Source organism: Taudactylus pleione, unplaced genomic scaffold (genome assembly GCF_031769625.1).
Source record: "Taudactylus pleione unplaced genomic scaffold, aTauple2 ptg000012l, whole genome shotgun sequence".
In the NCBI taxonomy this organism is placed as follows: Eukaryota; Metazoa; Chordata; class Amphibia; order Anura; family Myobatrachidae; genus Taudactylus; species Taudactylus pleione.
Genome location: NW_028284415.1, coordinates 1846082 through 1860774, shown reverse-complemented (window position 1 = coordinate 1860774; position 14693 = coordinate 1846082).

Below are 14693 nucleotides of genomic sequence, written 5' to 3'. Positions count from 1 at the left end.
CTTACCAGCATCCCCGGATCGGTACCGGCGTTCTGGTACCGGCGGGGGTGTAGGGAAGACAGCATGGACGTCAGTACTGACTGTCCATGCTGTACATCCAGATGTGCAGCCACAGCTGCAATGAAGAAAACTTCAGGGGCTCTTCTAAACCCCCTCTAGCAGGTGCATCCGACTCCGGCCGGGCACCACACGAAACTGATGCCTTGGCTCGGGGGCGGGGTATAGGAAGGGTACCCTAGTGCATCCTGGGAGGCTGAAAACTCAACTCTATGGTGCCCGATGCCTGACGTCATCACCTATACCCCAAGGTATCCTGTGGATACCCTATGGACCCTGAAGTAGAAATTGTATTACTTATTGGCCTTTGGCTTGTTTGGGTGATTTGGTGAGGAAAATATATATTACATATTGGAGTTTCTATACAAAGAAAAATAATTCACCTGAAGTTTTGAGATAAGAAAAGAAAGACCAAGTTTTGGACTTATTACTTATAGGTGAACATTCTATAGGAGAACACTATTTAGGTTACCTATAAAATTGTTTATCTAGCATCCTCTGGTTATATTTATATATATATATATATATATATATATATATATATATATATATATATATATATACACATACACACACACATACAGTATCCACTAAGTCAAGAACAGAGACATACCATCATTTGCTCAGTGCAGAATTTTTAGAAAGACTCCACTACACTTTTTGGAGCTTCAAGGATGGAGGTTAGACTGAATCCCCATTTAAATTAAAGGGGACTGGGGTCTGAAGCACTAAATAGCCTTGTCTGGGAAATCTCCTGCATTTGGCTATTGCTACATAGCTCTGAGAGCTTGATACAGAGGGTTGTAACTAGGGTGGTGCGACATGTGCCATGGCACAGGGCACCACAGGGCAAGTGGCGCTGTTCGGCCTGTCAATTTTCTATTTATTATTCAAACTTGTAGCTTCCTCTTATTTTTGTTTCCTCTGGTTTTGGTTCTATTATTGTTTGATTTTATTGTTATTTTATTATGTAATTAAGACAAAAACAGTGATATTAACTACACTTCTTTGTATTTCACAATAAATATGTCAAGAACAATTAAACTTCTTGTTTTTTCTTAAAAATGTATGTAACCCCCTTATAGGTAAATGTGATGTGGTAATTTTTTTTAATATACTATTTCTTGATGTACACAGGAGTATAAATAAGAATATAAAAGTATTATTAAAAAAACTTTCAATACCTTAAATTTCGCAGACCTGTGTTATCAGTATATCAAAGCAAATTGTAAGCTATGTTCTTTTTATGTGCTGTTAAAATTCTGCCCACAGATAAATAGGAGTTTTAATCCCACTCAGGAAGTTTTACTAGTATGTACAGTATATCCCTCATTGTCTCCTGTGAGCAGGAAAAGCAATTACATGGACAGGTGATGGGTAAACAAAAGTTTTTCATCTAAGTCTACATATAGATGTCTTGGAGCTGGTTAGATTGTACATGAAAGCCATTTTGGGCACCAAAACAGCAGGGATATTCAAACAGCAGTCTGACCAAAAAGATATTTGCAAACCTGAAGCAGGAACAAAGACCAAACCATATGTTATTTGCTTTGATGTAAAATGAATATTTCTACATTAGCTAGGAGCTTCAGAAATAATAGACATATACCTGATGTTTGTGTGCTGGTTAGGTGTAATTTGGGGGCACCTAGGACATATGATTTGGGAGAAATTATGTTTTTAACCAATCACACATACCAGATTAGTCGTGTTTACAATAATTTTATAGTTAAATAATCGGGATTAATGGGAACATATCATTTTTCATGTGGCTACTACACAGGGGAAATTATGTACAGTTATGTGTACTTAGGTTAAAAGTTACATGAGCTGGCATGGACCCTGGGCTATTTTGTGGGTAGACAGCCATCTGGGACTTGATCATGGCATCACTATGGGGTGTGGAAAAGTTGTTATAAGATATGGGAGCATTTTGCTTTGCGTCAGACTGTGGGGGATCAATCCTAAATCAAAGCCTGGACCTGCATTTTCTGCCGTTAACCAGGCCCAGAATAAGCTAGGAGTAATTCTGTGTAAGTTTTTCCTTTCTATTTTGCAATTGCAACAGTTTTGTATGTGTATTTTGTAACCCTTTTTATTTACAAAATGTCTGTAGCTAAAAAATATGAGATATGGTAAGAACTTACCCTTGTTATCTCTATTTCTACGAAGTCCATAGGGTTCCACAGGATACCTTGGGGTATAGGTGATGACGTCAGTCTTCAGGCACCACAGAGTTAAAGTTTTCAGCCTCCCAGGATGCATCTGGGTCCCTCTCCTATACCCCGCCCCCGGGCCAAGGCATCTCAGTTACGTCACAAGCCATAGGCCGGAGGAGGAGAAGAAAGAGAGAGAAGAAAAAAAAAAAAATCTGGACACTCACAAGAATCACATTCTCACCATAGGGAGACGGAAAAACCGGTGACCAGAATAAAGCCCATCTGCAGTACAGGTGCGACAGGGCGGGAGTCCTGTGGAACCCTATGGACTTCGTAGAAATAGAGATAACAAGGGTAAGTTCTTACCATATCTCATATTTTCTACTTCAGGGTCCATAGGGTATCCACAGGATACCTTGGGGATGTCCCAAAGCAGTATCCTTTAAGGGTGGGGACGCTCCTGTGCTGAGAGGAGAATCCGCCGCCCGAAGGAAGCATCCTGAGAGGCAAAGATGTCAAAAGCGTAATACCTCACAAAGGTATTGACAGAAGACTACGTAGCAGCCTTGCAGATCTGAACTGCAGAGGCACCACGTCTAGCTGCAAACGAAGGACCCACAGACCTAGTGGAATGAGCCCTCACCAAGGAGGGAACTGGAAGACCTTCATGAAGATAAGCTTCTGAAATTGCCATACGAATCCAGCCTGCCAAAGTCTACTTTGAAGCAGGCCAACCCTTTTTACGGAAGCCATAGAGGACAAACAAGGCGTCCGACTTCCTAAAAGAAGAAGTGCGGCCAACATAAATTCTCAATGCCCGCACAACATCCCAAGTGGCGTCACCCACTGAAAGTCCAGGTGAATTGAAAGCCGGCACAACAATTTCTTCATTGATGTGAAAACTGGATACCACTTCGGGAAGGAATCCCGGACGAGTGCGAAGCACCGCCCTATTCCTATGAAAAATCAGAAAAGGGGGTCTACAAGAGAGAACCCCTAAATCCGAAATCCGTCTGGCCGAGGCAATGGCCAGAAGGAATATGGTTTTAGCTGTAAGCCATTTAAAGTCCACTGAGTCCAGTGGTTCAAACGGCGGCCCCTAGAGAACTCTCAGGACCACAGCCCAATTCCAAGGCGCCACCGGTGGAACAAAAGGTGGCTGAATGCGAAGAACACCTCGCATAAAGGTGTGCACATCAGAGAGCGCAGCAATCCTACGATGAAACCAGACTGACAGGGCAGACACCTGCACTTTCAGAGAAGCCAGGCGAAGCCCATGATCCAGTCCAGCCTGTAGGAAAGCCAACACCCTAGACAGGCGGAACTCCCTAAGGGATTACCCTCTAGGTCTACACCACCGGAAGAAAGTATGCCACACACGATGGTAGATTCTTGCCGAGGAAGGTTTACGAGCTCTTAGTATGGTTTGCACCACGGAGCTAGAAAACCCTCTGGACCTTAGCATGACCGTTTCAACAGCCACACCGAGTCAGGTCCGGGTGAAGACAAGGACCCTGTGACAGCAGATTCGGTCGTAATGGTAACCTCAGAGGAACGTCTACTGACAGACTCTGGAGGTCGGAGAACCAGTGCCGTCTGGGCCACTCGGAAGCTATCAACAGTAGCGTACCTCCTTCTTGATTTGAATTTCCGTAATACCCGCGGAAGAAGGGAAAACAGAGGGAAAAGGTAGGCAAACTGGAACGTCTACTAGACGGACAGGGCATACACCAGAGACGCCTTTTCGTCTCATGTTCGAGACCCGTACACCGGCAACTTGTTGTTGTGCCGGGACACCATGAGGTCTATCTCTGGAAGACCCCACTTGTCCACCAGACTCCGAAAGACGTCCTGGTATAAAGACCACTCTCCCGGTTCCTCCTTGCTGGTTCAAATAGGCCACCGTGGTGGCGTTGTCCGACGGGACCTGCACAGGGTGACCCTGGAGAACCGGCTGTGCCCGCTGGAGAGTTCTTGACACCGCATGGAGCTCCAAAATGTTTATTGGAAGCTCCGCTACCACCCGAGTCCACCTGCCCTGAAACAAGTGTGGACCCGTGACAGCTCCCCAGCACCGGAGACTGGCGTCCGTTGTTAACAGGACCCAGTTCGCCACCCAGAACGGGCGACCCTTGTTGAGGTGGGTCGTCTGCAAACACCAGGTTAGAGGCAGGCGAACATCCGGAGTGAGCCCCATCGTCTGGGACTTGAGACACTGAGGCAATCCATTCCATCTGGACCGGATCAATAGCAGCAGAGGTTTGGAGTGAAATTGGGCGTACTCCACCATGTCGAATACCGACACCATTGAGCCCAATAACCTCTTTGCCAAGTGTATCGACACTCGACGACACTGCAGACAACTGCGCACCCTCAACTACAAAGCAAGGATCTTTTCCTCCGTCACAAAGATCCACTGCTGCCTGGAGTCCAATAAGGCCCCGAGGTGCAGCATCCTCTGAGACTGGGTGAGAGTGGACCTCTGCCAGTTTGTCAACCAGCCGTGACGTTGCAGTACCGCAATCGTCAGATCCAGATGGTGTAAAAGAAGCTCTGGAGACACCGCTATCAACAGGAGGTCGTGCAGATAAGGCAACAGTCGGACTCCCTGCGTCCGCAGGAGAGCCGCCATGATCTTGGTGAATACCCGTGGAGCAGTCACCAGGCCAAAAGGCAGTGCCCGGAACTGGAAATGTTCGTTGCAGATTGCCAATCTGAGGAACTGCTGATGGCGCAAAAGAATAGGGACATGCAAGTAAGCGTCCTGGATGTCCAATGACACCATGTAGTCCCCAGGTTCCAGTGCCAGAATAATGGACCGCAGGGTCTCCATCCGAAACAGAGGCACCCTCAAGGACTTGCTGAGGGCCTTTAGGTTTAGTATTGAACGGTAAGACCCATTGGGTTTCTGCACCAAAAATAGAATGGAATAGAAACCCAGGCCCCTCTGGGAAATTGGAACATGCACTGCGACCAGCACCGGGCGAACTGAAGCAGGCGCCCCCCACTTTGGGGTCCCCCAAAAGGAGGCCTGGACCGTCAGGCCGCAGGTTTGTTTTCTGACCTAGGAGCCGGACGTCTGGTACTCCAGACCTGTTTCTTGGGCTTGGACAATTTCTTGGCCCCAGCCTGCCGTGGAAAGGACTGTACTTTAGGCCTACCTTGGGCCCTGTGAGGCCAAAAGGACGACCCACCAGCACTAGAAGGAATCGTAGCAGACAGAAGACATGCAGATTTTGCTGCTGCCAACGTAACTACAATTTTGTCCAGATCTTGACCAAATAGTACCTGTCCAGACCTTCTAATCCCTTTTTGGAATCCGCGTCCGCTTTCCAAGAACGCAACCATAAGGTGCGACGAGCAGCCACGGCTGCAGAGGAGATCCTAGAGGTGAGCATACAAATATCTAAGGCCGCTTCATTAATGTAAGTGGCCGAGTCTCGGAGATTGCCCACCAACACGGTCTGTTCAGCCGAACAGTCAGAGTCCAAAGACGCCTCCAAATTATCCGCCCAGCGCTCCATAGCTCTGGCTACCCAACACACGGCCAGAGCCGGTCTGGATGCTTCCCTGCAAGGGAATAAACGGATTTGAGGCAGATCTCCACCTTGCGGTCAGTGACATCCTTCAAGGATGACATCGAAGGCATAGACAACGTGGCACTTTTGACTAGGCGTGTGACATGTGAATCCACTTGCGTAGGGGATTCCCGCTTAGAAAAATAATTGACCGCAAACGGATAAGCCACGACTAAGCGTCTCTGGGGCTGAAACCGTTTACCTGGATTTTTCCACGCCTCCTCTAAATGATCCACTAATTGATCAGAAAGAGGGAACACCGTAGCCTCACCCTTAATATCCTTAAAAAGGCATATATGAATGTGGCCACCAAAGGATCAATATCCTCAATAACTAAAGCCGAGCGGACCGCTCGAATAAGACCAGGGATATACACCTTGGACTTAGCGTCCGGCTCTTTGGTACGGAGAGGTTCTTGGTCAGATAGATCCAGAATCTCCCCATGATCTGACGTCTCATCGTCATCCCCATAAGGAGCAGATAAAGACGCCACCGGCCGTTATGAGGCCGCAACACAGACTCCCCCTGTAAAACATCGGACAAATGCTGAACCGATGTAGTTAAGAGTATTAACCCACGCAGGCTCCGGAGAAACCTGGGAAGGGACAGGGAGACTGTGGGGTACCATCAATTGTCTCGGGAACTCCCGCATGGGTGACGACACCACTGACTGCTGGGACAAACCCGTCTGGGTAAACGCAGGTGGCGGAGCTAGCTGGTCCACAAGGGTTGTAAGCGCCTTAGCGAAACAAGCCCAGGGAGGTTCCTGTACCGGGACCATGACCATAATCGGCCGTGACAGTGCCAGGCACTGGGGGCATAACCCCTCCGCGTTACCCTCCCCCTCCGCTATTGGTACCTTACATTTAGTACACATGAGCTGGAGAGGAAAATCAGTCTCAGACATGATGGTAAGTATGTGACACTCACACCTATACGTATTGGTATAGTGTGAATAACACCCTGCACACCGCGCACCGCAAGGGCTTTGAGCAGAGCAAGATCAGGGACAGTAATAAAGCTGACAGTAGAAAGTGAAAGTACAGTCAGCAGGCTAGCAGTTCAGTCACATACAATGCAGAAGAAACAAATCCCTGCACTATTAGCGCTGATTCTCAACTACTCAGACCCTCAGGCTGGTAGGACTCAGCGCTGCATACAACCTGTGACAAACAGAGGAGAGGTATGCTGGGGGACCCAGACCGCAATGCCACCGCTCACAGGCTTCCAGCAGTGTTCACCATGCTTTAAAGATGGCCACCGAGGAGCAGAAGATGAAGGAGGCCAGCCTGGGGAGGACAGCTGACACACTGTGGCCAATCAGGCAGAGCAGAGAGGCTGTGTGCAGCAGGGGAGGCGCCGGCTGTGAGACAGGGAAAGCGCGCTCCCCTGGCATGCATTTAACCCCTGGGACGCCGCAGCGCATGCCGCTCAGCAGCGGCCCGCTGTCCCAGGGGGTAGTGGAAGCGCAGGTTGGTCGCCTGGCTCCACGCTGCAGCCAGTCCCCAGGGAGCCCCCTGCCTGGGGACTCAGGACCATGTGACCAGCGGGGACCCACCGCGGGACCCCGCTGCTTACCTGCATCCCCTTGGATCCGGCCATGGTCCAAAACATCTGGGGACACCGCTAGCCGTGACCCCAGATGTCTACCAGCATCCCCGGATCAGTACCGGCGTTCTGGTACCGGCGGGGTGTAGGGGAGACGGCATGGACGTCAGTACTGACTGTCCATGCTGTACTCCCAGATGTGCAGCCAGCGCTGCCTTTAAAAGAAACTTCAGGGGCTCTTCATAGCCCCCTCTGCAGAGTGCCTCCGACTCCGGCCAGGCACCGACGAAACTGAGATGCCTTGGCCCGGGGGCGGGGTATAGGAGAGGGACCCAGATGCATCCTGGGAGGCTGAAAACTTTAACTCTGTGGTGCCTGAAGACTGACGTCATCACCTATACCCCAAGGTATCCTGTAGATACCCTATGGACCCTGAAGTAGAAATTGTACTTAAGTGTTCCTTTATTACTCTATTTTCATATATGCCCCAGAACCCAGTCTTTGAAGAAGCTATTGGATTGCTAAGGTTACGCTATAACTATTATTTATTGCTCGACGCAGGGGGAGACCAACTTTCTGAGTGGTTGTTTGTGTCGCAGAGACTGCGCTATTGTGAAAGAGTGTTTGAAGACTTGTGGCCCCTATTATTGCCACGGGTGGCAGCAAGCAAGAGGGGTGTATGCTATAATGGGCAGAGTAATATAATATTAATAAGCTCTGCCCTTGCTACATCAGGACTTGGGAATCTGTGTTATCACAGTCCTGGCACTAGTGTGATACGATTATTGGCTAACAGGGATATAAATAGGGGTCCTTGACACTAGATATGCCCCAATGAGTTATGCATAGAGGGGAAATAATGAGTGGTGGTAGAAGTGCACCGATGAGAATTTAAAAATGTGTAATCCAGGACCGGGAAGAGACAGTAAGGTGTTATATGAATGAGCGCTAAAAAATATGTATAATGATTAAGATTATTTAATAGACATACATTAAAACATGACTGATACACTAATCACTTTAAATTCAATCATTATGAGCAATAAAAATAAAAATTAATTAATTGCTCATAATGATTGAATTTAAAGTGATTAGTGTATCAATCATGTTTTAGCGCTGCTTTACTGTCTTATATGTTTATACTATTTGAGGGTCTGACAAACCCCTTTTCAAGCAGCTGCTTAGTTAAACAGACCATACCAGCACCTGTATAAATTATTTATGTTATATGAATGAGCATCATGGGATTTAACAGTGGGAGCATCATGGACAGTGTGAGCCATGTACAGAGGGAGCAGCATGGGCAGTGTGAGCCGTGTACAGAGGGAGCAGCATGGGCAGTGTGAGCAGTGTACAGAGGGAGCAGCATTGGCAGTGTGAGCCGTGTACAGAGGGAGCAGCATGGGCAGTGTGAGCCGTGTACAGAGGGAGCAGCATGGGCAGTGTGAGTCGTGTACAGAGGGAGCAGCATTAGCAGTGTGAGCCGTGTACAGAGGGAGCAGCATGGGCAGTGTGAGCCGTGTACAGAGGGAGCAGCATGGGCAGTGTGAGCCGTGTACAGAGGGAGCAGCATGGGCAGTGTGAGCCATGTACAGAGGGAGCAGCATGGGCAGTGTGAGCCATGTACAGAGGGAGCAGCATGGGCAGTGTGAGCCATATACAGAGGGAGCAGCATGGGCAGCGTGAGCAGTGTACAGAGGGAGCAGCATGGGCAGCGTGAGCAGTGTACAGAGAGAGCAGCATGGGCAGTGTGAGCAGTGTACAGAGGGAGCAGCATGGGCAGTGTGAGCAGTGTACAGTGGGTGCAGCATGGGCAGTGTGAGCCGTGTACAGAGGGTGCAGCATTGGCAGTGTGAGCCGTGTACAGAGGGTGCAGCATTGGCAGTGTGAGCAGTGTACAGAGGGAGCAGCATGGGCAGTGTGAGCAGTGTACAGAGGGAGCAGCATGGGCAGTGTGAGCAGTGTACAGAGGGAGCAGCATGGGCAGTGTGAGCCGTGTACAGAGGGTGCAGCATTGGCAGTGTGAGCCGTGTACAGAGGGAGCAGCATGGGCAGTGTGAGCCGTGTACAGAGGGTGCAGCATTGGCAGTGTGAGCCGTGTACAGAGGGTGCAGCATTGGCAGTGTGAGCCGTGTACAGAGGGAGCAGCATGGGCAGTGTGAGCAGTGTACAGAGGGAGCAGCATGGGCAGTGTGAGCCGTGTACAGAGGGAGCAGCATGGGCAGTGTGAGCCGTGTACAGAGGGAGCAGCATGGGCAGTGTGAGCCGTATACAGAGGGAGCAGCATTGGCAGTGTGAGCCGTGTACAGAGGGTGCAGCATTGGCAGTGTGAGCAGTGTACAGAGGGAGCAGCATGGGCAGCGTGAGCTGTGTACAGAGGGAGCAGCATGAGCAGCGTGAGCCGTGTACAGAGGGAGCAGCATGGGCAGTGTGAGCCGTGTACAGAGGGAGCAGCATGGGCAGTGTGAGCCGTGTACAGAGGGAGCAGCATGGGCAGTGTGAGCCGTGTACAGAGGGAGCAGCATGGGCAGTGTGAGTTGTGTACACAGAGAATAATGTTCAGTGTAAGTTGGGCACACAGAGGGCCTGTATCAGAGGTGGATACAGTGCCAATGTTTGCACAGTTTAGCAATTTTTTGCTACTGCGTATGCATAAAATGTCCTGAAACCCCCAACAGCACATGCGCTCACCTGAGTAGATGCAGGGGCACGTTATTGCGTATGCGATTGCTGGCATTAGGACTGGTGGAGCAAGACCAAAGGCATTCCTGGGAGGTGACTAGGAGGTGGCCTGAAGTGAATGCAAAAAAATATCATCTCATGGACGTGCTATGGGAGTGTCACAGACGTGTCAGTGAATGCAGCTGTATTCCCAAACACAGGGTCGCAGCCGCAGAAGCCATGTTTAGAGCAATTTCAGGAGACACTGAGCCAGCCACAGGCTGGTGCAAAGGTCAGTGGTGTGCTAATGGTGGAATGTTCAGTACCACCAGTGGAGTTACACTGTCCACGGGCATTAAGTGTGTATCTCAGGGCTTGCACAGTCCGGCGCACAAAACCAAGGGGCAGGCTGGATCTAGCATTTGCATATTACCATTGCTGCGACTCTGCAAAATTTGCAACCACTGCTGCAATCACAAGCATCTCTGAACCAAGCCCATGAGCTGTGTACCGAGGGAGAATTCTAGGTGGGTGGTGTTTTCAGTGTTCAAGGGACAGGCTCAAGAGGTATGAGCTATGTATAGACTGAGAAATGTGGATAATTAACCTGATTTACAGATGGACAGGGTCGGATTGATCATAGACCTTACCGGGAAGATTCTCGGTGGGCCGACATGTCTGTGGAGCCGGGAGAGCTTTTTAAAAAAATATATAGATTTTTTTTTTTTTTTTTTTTTAACATACCAGCCTGCCAGCGCATCCACTATCTCTTGTCCCCCCGCTGCAGTGCTGACTACCCGGCCCACCAATCCCCAGGCTCTAGCTCTGCAGCATCTGCCAGATCCCTCCTGCAGACAGTACAGAGCGATCACAGTGCGGGGATCGGAGCTGGAAGAGAGTGCAGCCGAGGAGAGGGGAAGGAAGTGACGGGGGGCGGGGGAGCTGCTTCTACTCCTGACCCCAATGCTGAAATCAACTGAAGATGAAACACACACACACACACTGCAGCCCCAGGCAGACTGCTTCAGCACTGGTGGCCAGGAGGCTGCAAGCTTTTGGGACCACTGAGGAACAGCAGTTAAGAAACGCTGAGGGGGTCCAGGCAGGGGGCAGGTCCAGGAACGGGACAGAAATAATGCTTAAGAAGAGAGTGTGTGTGCACTGTGCAGTTATATGCGGGCTGGGGATCTAGGGCTGCAGTAAGATGGGTGATGGCGATATGGGGTGCTGTAAGATCAGGACTGGTGATGTGGGGGTATAGAAAGATGGGTGCAGGGTGTCGTAAGATGGGGGCTGGTGATGTTTGGGTACAGGATGGCTTGGTGTGGGGTGACATGGGGGTGCAGTAAGACTGGAAGTGGGGCGACATTGGGGTGCAGTAAGGCTGGGTGCAGAGTGACATGGATGTGCAGTAAGGCAGGGTGACCTGAAGGTACAGCAGCCAGTAGGTGTTGATTTAGCGCTGGGCGGCCAGGCAGTGGCAGACACAGACAGACACTACCGTTGCAATTTGAATCTGGCACCAGTCACGAGCCAATCAGAGCTCACGGACCAGCAGCCAATCAGGAGCTGCCACTGCTGATTGGCTGCCGGTCCTGTAGTTCCGATTGTCTCTTCATGTCTGCTTGCCGGTGCGCCAGCTGTAATCAGTTGGCGGGGCGGCACCAAATCAACACCGCTGACACTCGGGGCCCCCTCGGCAGCCCTGACTGGACCAGCCCACCTTGTGTACGTGCCTGGATGCAGGGGAAGCGGCGGCCCACAGATGCAGCTCGGGCACCATAGCAGCCGTACCCATTGCACCTACAGTAGTAACGCCATAGTTTGCAGACGTGTTAGCAAATAGTAGGGTCCTTTTCAGGATGAATGGAATGGGGTTATAGGCGTGGACAAAGTAAACAAATAAAGGCTGCAGGTGTACTACAAGGTCCAGTCTTCAACCCGGGTATGGCTGGATATCCCAGCTAGTATACCATAATAAGACACTCTATACATGATAGAGGACCCCATAGACACAAGCCAGTATAGTATAGGCCAAATACAAACCAATGTAAATAAAGGTTAAATTATAACCACTAGGATGACGTAAGTGTAAAATGCTGTATTTTAAAAGTTATTTCCACACAAGAAAACATTAGGAACCTGATTTAGAATTGTTTTGCTGCAGCCGCATCTTTATGATAATGCCGCAACCCATGATCTTCCTACTGAAGCGCCACTGGCTGCAGCACTAATCTGTCTTGGTGTGTCTTTAGATGCACCATCACTCGTACCATTGAAGCTAGCACCAGCCCTATGTCAGATGCAATTTTTCCATCTGAACATGGCGTCCTGTGTCTACACTGCTGCAAAAGATGCAGTTGCTGCCAGCAACATGCCCCTGTATGCCATACCACCCATTACTCCTAGGAATGCTCATTGAAATCCAGGGCTGTGTGACTCAGATGCATGCACAGACCTGAAACATCTGCTTGTGTGTGACTTCGACACTGCAGGCCCTAGATATGTTAACCCAACACTAATATAGATTGGCAAGAGGGCAACTCTTGGTGTAGTTTCTATAGAAACATGCCAAACACCCATGTGCTTGCTCTACCAGGTAACTATTATTCTAATAAGAGTAATAATATATAATTCAAGTCTGGAACCTCACAGTAGAGGAGGTGGTGGGGCCCTCAGGCAGTTGGGCCCACCGTGGATATTCCCTGTGCCCCTGTGGTCCATTCTGACCCTACTTAAAGCAGAATAAATTGTCATCATCCTAGCTGTATCAGAGACTGCAAAGAACATGTGGATATTGCTGAAGCATTACTAGTCTACTCACAAATACCTTGTGAAATGCCACTCAGCCTAATGGCAAAGCAAAAGTAAAACTCAATTATTGTTCCACTCATCAGGGCCTGATTCACAGATGGACACAGCTGCGTTCGATTTTGCGTCTGTTGCTGCAAATAAAGTATATCCAAATGCTAGTACCAGCCCTTAACCTCATGTACAAACATGCATCTAAATATGTAAGAACTGAGATGCCCACTTTAAGTGTCCCTGCTTGCTGTAAAACCGCTGGTATTTCTTTAGACGCCACCATCAACACTTGCACCAGCTTTATGGCAGGTGCAGTTTCTCTCTCTGACTCTGGACTCCTATGGCTGCGTCTGTGCATCTGTGAATGCTGCCGCTTTAACTGGCACTCCCATAATACGCCCATGAGATGGACAATTCTTGCATGCACTTTTAGCAATATCCCAGTCACTGCCCAGGAACCCCCATCACTTTTCCATCCAATTTCTGATAAAGTCTGTCCCAACCGCAATAGCACCTTTGTGCATGCACTGTAGATTTCAGAAATTTTTGTGCATGCACAGTGACTAAAAATTTGCTCAACTACGTGAACATCAGCATTGCGTGCTACCCAGAGTCAGGCCCAATGGTAGGCCTGATTAAGAGATGGTTACTAATGCAGCTGCGGTGGCTGCCACTTTTGCATTAGTGGTTGTGCTAATACCGTGTATCCCCGATAATAAGACACTGTCTTATTTATTTTTTTGGTCAAAACAACTCCATAGGGCTTATTTTCAGGGTAGGGCTTATTTTAATTAACATTGACAGCATCATGCCCTCAGTCCTGCTTTTATCCCCATCATGCCCTCAGTCCTGCTGTACAATTCTTTACTTACCTTTATTTTTTTTCCTCTTTTTTTTTTTTTGTTAGGGCTTATTTTTGGGGTAGGGCTTATTTTGGACCGTTTTTCAAAAGTAAGGGTAGGGCTTATTTTCAGGGTAGGTCTTATTATCGGGGAAACACGGTATGCAAATGCTAATCTCAGCCTTCCCTTTGTGCTCGACGGTGTGGTGGAGTGTATGAATGGTGAGACATCCACTTTCAGGCTGCGTGGTCTGAGCATTTGCTATGGAGATTGTACAGTAAACACACCAACATTGGTCACACTATCGACATTTGCGGTAGTCTAGGGTCTACTCTAGCTACTCTCCTCAATTCCAAGTAAACATGGCCTCTGAAGCTTGGATTTGCATCTGGGAACAAAGTAGCGTTCCCAGACACGCCCTTGACACTCCCCTAACATGCCCATGAAATGGCCCTATTTTGTAATCCCTTTAGGTCACTTCCCAGTCTCCACCCTGATACGGCCAGGGACCGCAAACCCTTTCTCTGGTGTTAGCGATTCTGTACTCAATTGCGAATGGTATCGCACACATTGGTTTGCTCGCGTGCAGTAAGGGATTCTGGACTATTTGCACATGCAGAGTAGCAAAACATCTCTCAACTAGGTTATTATCAACAATGTGTCCATCTCTGAATCAGGCCCATCTGTGTACATACCACTTCCAGCACATAAAAAGGGAGCTGTCCAAGTGCTGAATTACCAACGGATACAAGAATAATATCAGTCATTACAGTATTATGAGAACTGTAAAGTGCTCTTGAGAAAAACAACAACTGAAACTTTCAGAGTGCCGGTATCATCCATAACAACTGGAAATAGAAAATACAGACAAGAGATCAGTTGGCAGCAATGAAAGGCCAGTGCTTGGTGGCACTCATAAGGCTTTCTTGAACAAGTGCAAAGTGATGAAGGAAACAATCTGTGTATTGTATCTTTGCACATTCTGTAATATATGGACAGCTTCAAGCAAAATTAAACACATTACACGGAAATATACATTATAA